Source organism: Miniopterus schreibersii (assembly GCF_964146895.1).
Source record: "Miniopterus schreibersii genome assembly, chromosome: 9".
NCBI classification, from domain to species: Eukaryota; Metazoa; Chordata; class Mammalia; order Chiroptera; family Miniopteridae; genus Miniopterus; species Miniopterus schreibersii.
The window spans coordinates 65692-74876 of NC_138118.1; the positions used below are offsets into that span (position 1 = coordinate 65692).

At 54.6% G+C, this 9185-nt stretch overlaps 1 long non-coding RNA gene across 1 annotated transcript; it reads right to left on the reverse strand.

The window, feature by feature from the left end:
- Nucleotides 1–1817: 1817 nt before the first annotated feature.
- LOC308561711 lies at nucleotides 1818–5953 on the reverse strand. Its single transcript, XR_013999546.1, has 4 exons — nucleotides 5295–5953; nucleotides 4844–5025; nucleotides 3584–3669; nucleotides 1818–3342 (listed from the first exon to the last, which is right to left on the reverse strand). It is a non-coding gene; the product is annotated as an uncharacterized lncRNA (long non-coding RNA).
- Between the last annotated feature and the right edge of the window lie 3232 nt (nucleotides 5954–9185).

The window sequence follows — 9185 nt, forward strand, 5'->3', positions numbered from 1 at the left end:
ACCTCCATCTCAGGGATCCTAGGTCGACACTCAACTGCTGAGTCACACTGACTGGGCTCAAGGATATTTTTCCATTGATTTTTAGACAGAGTGGAAGGAAGAGAGAGAGAGAAACATCCATATGAGAGAGACATATCAACTGGTTGCCTCCCGCATGCACCCTGACCAGGCCAGGGATCAAACCTCCAACCCAGGTACATGCCCTTGGCCAGGAACTGAACCTGTGACCCTTTGGTGCCTGGGCCAATGCTCTAACCACTTAGACACACCAGCCAGGGCCTGGCCCCTGGTTTTGTTAACAGGCCCAGAGAGGAAAAGTGATTTGCTGAGGATGCTCCAGATGCGGGAGGACAGCTCCAGGCCCATCCAGTCCCCTCACCTGTGAAACAGGGAATATGGAGAAGATTGGGCCCAAGTGAGGACAGTATGTGGTCACTGGGCTTAAAAGGTCATTTTCTATTGAGCAGAAGCTGTCTGAACACAGGTGGGCTGGTCAGTGAGAGAGGTTTACCAAGACCAGGTGAGCACTGTGAAGCATAACAGGTTAGCAAGGTTAGCGTCTTCTGTCCCCAAGTACTTTCCTATAATAACTTTTTTTCTTTTTTATTTACTCCTTTGGATTGAATCCTTGGAAACTGATATAAAAAAACAAAAGAAGCCCAGCCAGTGTTGCTCAGTGGTTGAGTGCCGACCCAGGAACCAAGAGGTCACAGTTGGATTCCAGGTCAGGGCACATGCCTGGGTTGTGGGCTTCACCGCCCATCGGGGGCGTGCAGGAGGCAGCCGATGGATGACTCATCACTGATGTTTCTGTTTCTCTCCCTAAAAAAATCAGTAAAACATTATATATATATATATATATATATATATATATATAATTTTTTTTTTTTTAAAGCCAAGAAGGTGACCTGAGTGGCTCTGCACATTAAACGGTGACCGCACGTGAACAGCCTGCTTGACCCTTGTGCTGGATGAAGCTTTGCCTTCAGAGGAAGGTTGGCAAGAGGACAGGGAGAGGTCAAGTTCTCAGGCAGGGGATAAGCTAGGGAGATGCCCCAAGAAGAGAGACCACATAGAGGGCCTTGAGAAGGCGGTGAGAAAGAGGGGGGACAAGAGACTTTAGGGGAGACAACCACTAGCAGGAGGAGCAGCTGACCCACTGCACGATCGCTCAGTGCTGGTCCAGCTTACCTGTTTGTCTCGTTTAGTCTGCACAATGGCCTGTGTCCATGATGTTACTGCCCTCACTGTGTGGTAGGAGCTTTCCTGCCTCCTACGGGTTAAAAAGCTTGTGCACAGTGACCCACGGGGACCAGACAGTGTTGGGATGCACCCGGGGTTACGATCTGGGTCACTGTGCTCCGCAGCCAAAGCAGTGCAGACGCAATGCTTTTCCCTACGGCCAGCTCCATAAATTACTTTCTCCCAGAGAAAAATCTCTATAAGTGACTCAATGACATCTCAAGTTACAGCCAGTGCCATCAGAAGGGCAAGGCAAAGGGTGCAAACCCATCTGCACCACTAGAAAGATATACTTAAGGGCCAGCCTTGGCATCGGATCTGTGGGTTCATTCAGTAGAGAGAATAAACCTTTGTATGTTCCCTCCAAGTTTATCCCGGGGTGTGACAATGCCAGTTTGGGAACCAGGAGCAATAAATCTCTCAGCACCAAACCCACAGGTCCCGCCACCCAAACATCTGGATATCGGCCTGAAAGACGTAAGACTTAGAGCAAGGGCTTGTACTTCTTGGACTTGGGCCACAGGAAGGCCTGTCCTGCATGTGTTTGGAGGCTGAACTGAGTTTTGGCTGCAAGAACAAATAGTAAAAATTTTTAATTTTCAAAAGGTCTTACTGTACTGTGCCCTTCGGCAAGCGTGTCGCCCCTCTGCTAAGAGGCCCAGATCCGCACAGTGGGTGTGCTGGTCCCTGGTGTCCCCAGGGCTACAAATATCCCAGTGGTGCTGAAAAAACACTGGCTGCTGCTCATGTCCCCCTGGAGCTCCTGGGGGAACCTGGAACAGGTGACACATGAGGCGGGCCAATCTCATTTCACCCCATTACAGCCCCCCCCCCCCCCGGCACACAGTGCCACCGGGCAACAACAAATTACCTTTCTGAAAATCTGCCTCCTGTGGGCGACACAGCGGAGGGGTAATTAATTATTCTATCTGCATTTTGTCTTTTCAGTTTCCTCTTCCCATTTCCCACATTCTATTTTTAATCTTCACTCAAAAACATATTTTACAAGCTGGAAGGGGAGAACACTGCATAAAGAAAATTAAAACAGGATGTGACCTGTTTGAGGAATGAAACATTTTAAAGCAATCAGCTAAAGTGCTCTCAATTATAAAATGAACATTCTCCAGGAGGAAGGCGGGCCTAGCCGATCGTCATTTTCTAAGGTTACAATGTGTCCAAGATGATGCCTTTAGCATCTGAGTTAAAGTTCAATATTTACTTCACTTATGATCGATCTAAATCCTGTCAATTGGCTGGTTGAGTTTACTAGAAGACAGCACTGACGACATTGTGGGGTCTCCTGTAATTAGGGACGTCTGTCCTTCCCTGAGGACTGCACGTTCTGTGCCGCCTGAAGCAACACTTGGTTCTCGGTGATGTCTTTTCTCAGATGTCAACCCAAGTGCTTCCCACATACTGGGTGCTGACAAATCCTTGCTGTTTGGTGAATAATCAGTTTGGCGTTAGGTTTTCTATCTCCCGTGATCATCTGAAGACAGGCTAGTGAGTGGTGGGATGATGCAAATTAACACACAGCAAACACTGCCATGTTGAAGGGGGCTCCCCGGCACCCCAGGAGATGCGGGTCCCAGACACGTTTGCCACTCCGCAGAGAGGAGACACATAAAACAGTCAGACAGCTACACACATCAGCACGTGATTGGATGTTGACACGAGTGAGACAGGCTCCAGCCATCGTCTCTGCACCGGATGGTCACTCAGAGGAGGTCCTAGCAGTGTGCCCTTTGTTGCTCCTTGTAGCTTTGATGTAGCTACACTGGGTGGAGGGATGGGAATCCAACGAGGAGGGGTACACAGAGCCCCAAATTCATCTGCTGGACACATACACACTGTGCCATGAGCACCATTTAGTTGAATCTGGAAAAGGTTATTTGTCGCACACCACAGCCTTGTCTGGCACCTGGCCGGGTCACGGTGAGCAGAAGACAAGTAGACAGAGGTGATCCTTGAAAGTGCCCCTTCTAACCTGCAGTGCTTGTATTGTTTTCTCCTGGCATCTACTTGTGGAGGAAATTTTTTAGCTGGTATTTTATTTTATTTATTTATTTTTAAAAATTTATTGATTTTAGAGAGAGGAACCTAGAGGGAGAGAGAGAGAGAAACATCAGTGATGAGAGACATCAATCAGCTGCCTCCTGCACGCCCCCTACTGGGGATCAAGCCCACAACCGGGGCATGTGCCCTGACCACGAACCGAACTGTGACCTCTTGGAGCATGGGATGACCCTCAACCACTGAGCCACACAGGGCTCTATCTGGTATTTTAAATTCAAAACTTGCCACTAATAGAGTAATTAAATATTTAGAAGATGAGTTTTGCCTCTGATGTTTCTTCTTTGACCTTCTTGAAGGGAAAACGTTGAAGTCCCTGTTGTTTTCAGAGTGAGGCTGGAGGACACGTGTCTGCTGGAACGAGATGTCCCATTTATTAGACATACTAACAAGTGTATAAATATTTGTTCCATTAAACATAACTAAAAACTACAAGACAAAGTTAAACCAAAGACTATGCATTTCTATAACTATGTATTGTTCCATTAAAAACTTAAAAAATAACTCATTTTTTATAAAATAATTGTTTAGAAACTTCAAAAATATATAGAAAAATAAAAGAAAAATGTAAAAGCCCAGATTAGAGCTCTCTGCTTCTAAGCGCACAACACTGGCCATCACAACATCAAGCTCAACTGAGAGTAAAATCCGGCGTTGACAAAGTGTCCTCAGACCTCTGTCCCCTGGCCTCCTCCCCTTTGCAGCTTGAGAACCTGGCGACCTTGGCCTTGGCTTTCTGCTCCTGCTCCACTCACTCCACGTGGCTTGGAGTCCACGGGACCTGTGCAGACTGAGCATTATTTCCAGCCAAGAGCAAACCTTTCTGCACTCCTAACTCTGGCTTTGGAACCTACGCTCTGCAATCTCGTCCTGCGTTCTGCTTGTCTCTGGATATAAATTATCCTAAATGGCTCAGCTACCGCTCCACAGCAGCTGCCTGCTCCTCGGTGACACAAGCTGCTCTAACCTCCATCAGTGAGCACGGGGATCGAGCTTGTCTCCACCCAGTCTCACCCTGCCTGCTCCTGCCTCTCCCGGTGACTTTCCAACACAGGTTCCTCCGCACTGAGCCGGAATCTCCCAGTGCTCCAGCTCTTCCCTGGCTCTTCACAGACAGTCACACGTATTTCTCTACAACAGCCAGCAAGCATTTAGAGCTATTTCTACCCAGAATGTTGAGTCCAGGGACAGGACAAGCGTCTCAGATGTGTGATGTCCTTACAGGTTAAGCCTGCCCTGGATACCTCCCTCCCCTCCCCCGACATGTACCTCCTGACCCCCACCATCTGGCGGGACAGTTCTTGGTGCTGAAGAGCTATTTCCTCAGGGTAGGAAACCTAAACTGTAATCCATCAATTGATGGAGGTTTGTGATGGACAAATTTGAGAGTTAAAAACTCCACAGGGGACCCAGTGCTGGGGGAGGAGGCACCCACTTTTGTGAGTTTTATCTCTAGGAGTGGACCAGGTTCTCACAGTGAATATCGTGGCCAGATAAACACAAAAACTAATAATAAAAGCTTATTTACCTCAGTTCCTTTCATCCACTACATCATGTCCAACTTTCAACAAACAATTACAAGGCGGGTGAGAAAACAAAACCACAGTCTGAAGAGGCGAAGCAAGTACCAGAAGCAGACGCAGATGTGGCAGAGATGTGGGGATCCTCAGAGGCAGAAATAGAACAACCAGGATTAACGTTCTCAGGGCTCTAAGGAGAAAAGCGGACAAAGTGCAGGAACACGTGGGCAATGCAGGCGGAGGCTGAGCTTCTGAGAGGGAATCAAAAGGAAGTGCTCGGGAACCAAACGCTGTCGCCAGGAGCGAGTGCCTCGGAGGGGCTCATCCCTAAACATGCTCAGGAAAGAACCCGGAGCTGAAGGAAATCTCCATGGAAACTCCCAAATGTGAAATGCAGCAAGAAAAAAAAGAACAAAAAATATAAAATATTCCAGAATTGTGGCACAATTACATACTTACACTACGTGGTTAATGGTGAGAAACCACATGCTTTCCTGCTGAGACCAGCAATAAGGCAAGATGCCCATCTCATGACTTCTGCATTGTGCTGGACGTCTTGACCAAGGCCATGTCCTCACCAAGGCCATGTCAGAGCGGGGCCAGCAGGGGAGGCCCTGGGGTGGGGTCCTCACTGTGCTGATGTCTCCTTTCAAGCCAAGGGCAACACCTCCAAGTCAGTTTGGGGAGACTTGGCCTGTGAACTCCTGGGGAGGCAGGACTGGCTCCAGCCCCTGCCTGGGAGCCTGGGGTGACCCCGCAGCTGGCTGGCTGCCCTGACTGCAGCTCCTGGAGAGGAGCTGAGCTCCCAGCAGCCGGCTGTCCTGCTTGGCAAAGCAAAGGGTGGGTTTTACTCTCCTTACACAGATGTTGGCTGCGGCTTAAAAGTCTTTCTCACAAGGGGCCCATCTGGACAGGGAAGGTGATCCCAACAGGAGGGAACCTGTGGGAGCTGCAGCACTCTGAGCGGCAACCCCTCTGCACAGATGGGGCTACAGTTGAGGATCCCCAGCAATTTTGGGTGGGGGATGGGGCCTGAGGAACTCACAAAACAGCCCCACTGTGCCAGTAAGTGGGGCTTTCTGCACTCTCTTCTGACCATGGAGGTAAAGAAGCAGAGACCCCACACCTGCTGCTATGCAGGGCTCCCCGCCAGGTTCAGGGCCCCATGCAGGACTGGGCTGGGGAAAGGAAGCCGAGAGCTTTGCTGTCCTGTGGTAAGGGCCTAGGGCTGTGGGGTCATGCTGGTTGCAGTTTAGGTCATTTAGGAGGGGCTTCGAGCCATTGGGCAGCTGTGCAGCCTGGACGTCGCTGACCCGCTGAGGCTGGGTGCTAGCGGTGTCTGTGTCCATCCAGGAAGGCAGCACAGGGCTGGGGGGTACATCCCCGGGCTGCACCTCTCATGTGTATACGTTAGAAAATGTCTGTGAAGGCTTCCACGCTGGCATTCGGCTTTATCTTCAGGATCATCTTGAGCAGACCAAGCATGTGCTAGGAATTCCACAGCCTGGGGGACCAATGTGGTCGAGGTGACAAGTGCACACGGGCCTTTGGCTCTGTGCACAGTGCGTTCGGAGAGTGTGGGGGGTGCCACAGGGCCAGGGTGCTGTGTGCCTGCAGGACCTGGGAACACAGAAGATGCTCTGGGTTTGCTTCCAGGAACCCACAGGGCACAAGGTGGGGGGCCAGGCTCCAAAGGGCACTCCCTTGGCCACCTGCTGACCCCACCCCGTCACAGTTGTGAGTGGGTAATGGACTTGAAGCTGACCATACTCGCCACCACCCCAGGCTTTCCATGGGGAGGAGGAAGTAAAGTTTGTTGAAGTCCAGCATCCAGCCTTTTAAAAAACACAAAAAGAACACAGGCAGGCGGTGAGTTTCTACAAGTTATAAATGGCCTCGTGGGGTGTGGGCACGTCCCCCCCACCCAAGCAGATTTGGTCCCCAGTATTATTCATCTAGACGGGGCAGAGGGACCAGAAGGACCTGCGTGAAACTTCCTTTTGGCAAGTACAAGGTGCCCCACCTTTTTCTGAAGCCACCTCAGTCTTCGAGCCATGAGCCCCAAGGCTCCTCTCGCTGGATCCAGAGGCTCCCGAGCTTCTGGTTTGTGGGGCAGCACAGGACTGGGGTCACTTCCACCCTTAGGGACTTGATTCTCTCCACTCAGGGCTCAGCGGCAGAAGTGGCACCTGTGCGGGCACCCCCTCCCGGGGCCCCAGAGCGCGCAGGCACAGGTGTTGAGCGTAGACGTGTGGTCAGAAGAGGTGAGGGGACCTGGAGGTCCAGGTGGGGCCCTTAAGACTAGAGCCCAGGAGAGGCCCCAGCACAGCACCGTAAGGGCCCCCCACACCTCAGCAGGGCCAGAGCAACACCAGCCCCCTCGGAGGAGCCCCTCTCCCCCCAGCCCTGAGTGCACAGGCTCCCCCTGCCCGGGAAAGTGGGGAAACTCCCGGGAGAATGGGCAGAGTCACCTTTGATTGACAAATATAAGTACCACCCATCCCGACATCAGTCAGACTTCGGAGCCCCGTAGGGAACTTTTGTCCTCCTCCTGACCTGACCTGCGCTGTGACGAGTGGACTCTCCTGCCGTCTGAGTTTGCTCTCCCCTAGGTCAAGGTTATCCTTCTGTTCTCAGGCCTCCGGCACCAGCCACATTTCCCAACTTCTCTGGTGCTCTGGGCACTTTCCTTGTTCTTGGAGCTCCTGTCCAGTTCCCTCCGATGGATGCTTCCAGCCAGCCTTGGTTCTCTCCTGACCGTCTTCCTGGCACCCCACGAGCTCCTCCTTCCCCTTCCCTGTGCCTCATTACTTCACACCTGTTTCTCCCTCTCCTGTGTCCACCTGCTGGACCACGGGCTCCCACAGTGCAGGGGCCTTGTGTCTCCTGATGTTCAGGGCAGGCGGTGACAACGCACTCCTGTCAGTCACCCAGAGCCTCACAGCCCCCACCCGAGGTGGGAGGGCAGCCGTCCTTGCATTTACAAATGGACAAATAGCTCAGGGACATCGGTTGGTTGCCGTGTCCGGGGTGGAACCGTGTGAAAGATGTTTGTCCATTGAACCCAGAGTCAGTAAGCTCCCAGGTCCCAGGCTGCCTACCCAGAGTCCAGGTCCTGGCCCTGAATCCTGTTCCCCAGACAGGTACATGGGTGATGCATGGAGACAGACAGACAGGCAGACAGGGGAGCGGGTGCTAGAAGAGATGACAGAAAGGCATTGACCTAACCCGGGTGCGGGGGGTCCCAGGGAGCAGGACTGGTGAGCAGGAGGCCATCTCCAGCCGCTGGGTTGTTCTTACTCTAACTTCTGTGTAACCTTGAGATTATTTTCAAAACATGACAACCACAGCAGTCACCTGTTCTGCTTTTCATTTCTGGCGCTTCCCACTTGCTGGACAACTAGGACTGAAGCGGCACTAATCCCTCCGGTGTCAGAAGGTGCCTCTGGAGGCAGATGGGGGGGCGACCCCGCCACCGCCCCACCCCCGCCACCCCCTCCCACCCCCCCGCACCCCACCCCACCGCACCCCCCAACCCGCCACCCCCTCCCACCCCCCCACCCCCCCGCACCCCCACCCCCCACCCCGCGGCAGGTCGGGGAGAGAACGACCTTCCGGGCTGCACGCGGCGCAGGGAGACCTGCTCCACCCAAACGAAGCCAGTTTCCTTAGTTTCCAGTCGCCCCAACAGGACCCCACCGGCCTGGGAGGCAGCCCGTGCACCCCAACCTGCCGCTCTGGGGCGTCTTCAGGTCGGCGTCTAACAGGTGAGCGCGAGCGGGCGCGCCCACCGCTTCCGCCCCGAGCGGGCTCCCTGCCCCGGAGGGGGGGGACTCCCGGTGGGGGGGGACTCCCGGTGGGGGGGGGACTCCCGGTGGGGGGGGACTCCCGGTGGGGGGGGGACCCCCGGTGGGGGGGGGACTCCCGGTGGGGGGGGGACTCCCGGTGGGGGGGGACTCCCGGTGGGGGGGGGACCCCCGGTCGCGGCCCGGCCGCCTGTCCCCTCGAGCTGGGCGGGCCCTGCGCGACCTCGGCCCGCGGGCGCCGCCCTCACCTGCTCCCCAGGCTGCTGAAGGGGCGGGGGGACCGGGGCAGCGGGGGGGGGGGGGGACCGGGGGAGCGGGGAGCGGGGGGGGGGGACCCGGGGCAGCGGGGGGGGGACCGGGGCAGCGGGGGGGGACCGGGGCAGCGGGGGGGGACCCGGGGCAGCGGGGGGGGGACCGGGGCAGCGGGGGGGGGACCGGGGGAGCGGAGAGGGGGACCCGGGGCAGCGGGGGGGGGACCGGGGCAGCGGGGGGGGGACCCGGGGCAGCGGGGGGGGGACCGGGGGAGCGGAGAGGGGGACCCGGG